This window comes from Cryptomeria japonica, chromosome 10 (genome assembly GCF_030272615.1).
Source record: "Cryptomeria japonica chromosome 10, Sugi_1.0, whole genome shotgun sequence".
Classification (NCBI taxonomy): Eukaryota; Viridiplantae; Streptophyta; class Pinopsida; order Cupressales; family Cupressaceae; genus Cryptomeria; species Cryptomeria japonica.
In genome coordinates, this window is record NC_081414.1 from 295,561,605 (window position 1) to 295,563,741 (window position 2,137).

A 2,137-nucleotide genomic window follows, 5' to 3' on the forward strand; every position below is an offset into this window, starting at 1 on the left:
CAATAATAAATGTAGCATTTAGTTCAGTATAGATGAATTAATTAATGTATGTTTTTAATAATGTTCACCAGGTTAAACAGTTTATAGGAATGTTAATTTTAGATGTTTAGTCTTATTGACATCATTTAAAAAATCATTCAATTTTAGGTTTATTGTGAGGGATGGATCTTAATTTTGAATTTTGTTTTCCTTTGTTTCAAGGTAGATCTTGGTCATAAAATTGTTCATAATTTTAATAAAAAAATATTTAGTTTAATTTTTGTTGTTAAAAATGTTTAGGTAGATCATGGTCATAAAATTGTTCTTAATTTTAATCAAAAAATATTTAATTTAATTTTTGTTTGTTAAAAATGTTTATAAAATAATACATGCCACATTTTGAATAGTTAATAATATTATCTTCAAAGATTTAAATAATTATAAAATTGGTATTCTTATATGATTTGATACAAGAGAAGCAATTATCTTTTCACATACAAGACATCAAACAATAGAACTGGTTTTTATGTAGAAATAGATTCAGACCATAAAGATGAGCTAAAGATAACAATTTAAAAGTTCATAGAATAAAAAAGAGAGCATTAACTAATCCTACAACATTCATTTGATCTTCACTCACATGTTATCCTTCTTGACATATCACATCATTTTTTTTATCATAATTTTTTGTATAAATGTATTTATTATTTTGTTCAATTTTAAGACATTTAATTAATTTATATTTATTACACTCCGCAACTTTATTGTCTAGAGTAGATTGTGAATGATTATATTATTTGTTTATCTTATATTATATTGGGACTTTTGCCTTACTAGAAAGATTGTTATTTTTTTTCAAAGAAACGTCCTTAAATTTAAAAAGGGAAAACAAATTATCGTTGTTTATTTCTTTGGTTAAACTAGAGATAAAAATAAATTCATATTTGAAAATTCTTAAGTTTAGAAAGGGAGAAAAGAAAAAATAAATCATTCTAAGTAATTATCTTTGAAAAAAAAAATAGAAATAAGTAACTATCTTTAATGAGATTTATTGAGAATGGAATGGTCAAACTATGAATATTCATTCAAGAAAGGTGGTGGCTTGACAAGTTATGGGTATTGGAGAAGGAGCATAGAAGATGTGTCTAATTCAAGGTATAGAGTATAGAGTACAACTACGATTGTCCTAGTCATAGCTTTGTGTTAAACATGTTTTACATGTGTTCTATATTGAATTGTTTCCTCTCTAAGTGTGTTATAGCAAAGAGAGACAAAACCACTTATATTGTCTTAGGTGAGTGTAAATGTTCCAAAGAGTTGTCTCAAATATGTATTTACAACCTCTTGATAAATGAATATTTTAAACATTTTTCATGAATAATATTTGATTGTTGATTTAAATAATTAAACATTTTCTATATTGATCATGTCATCAAAATTCATCATAAGTCCATTTAAATTAAAAAATGAAATGCTCTGCTCTAAGTTTTCGTTATTTTGCATATACATTGTGAAGCTTGTTGATCTAGATAAGGGATTTATGAACTGCAATTTCGATAGTTAATTCAAACCAATTTTTCCTGTCAAGAGATACAAGTGAATTTAATTGGGTTCAAGGCCTCACTTTAACATCTATTTTAGTTCTCTATTTTTTTTTGTAATATTAGGTTTTAATCTAAATAGTAGTAGATTTCAACTAAATCGAGTCTTTAAAATTCTTTCAATTATTTTCAACTAACCAAATTGACACAGGCCCCTATAAGTATTTGGGAAATTTCTTTTAAAACTAACATGATTTGTGCAGGAAGGACTTACAAATCGAAATCACATTAACCAGGAAGGATATAAATGATGCATCTTAGGCAAGATAAGGAATTCACTGAAACTCCAAAAATAATTGCAACAGAAGATTTAAAGGAAACACAAGAATGCAATCAAAGTGCTCATAAAGTATGTCAAACAATTGACTTGATAGAAGAAATGTAGAATGATCTACGACTACTAGAATATTTTGTAGTTATTTGCAAGTTCATCAGCCCAAAGTGTGACAGGAAAAAAATTAGGGCTTGGGTCTTACAATCATGGAAAACTCAAAAAAATTATCAAATTTCTTCCCAAAGGATTTTTTTATTGCAATTTTCATATCAAATGAGGCAAG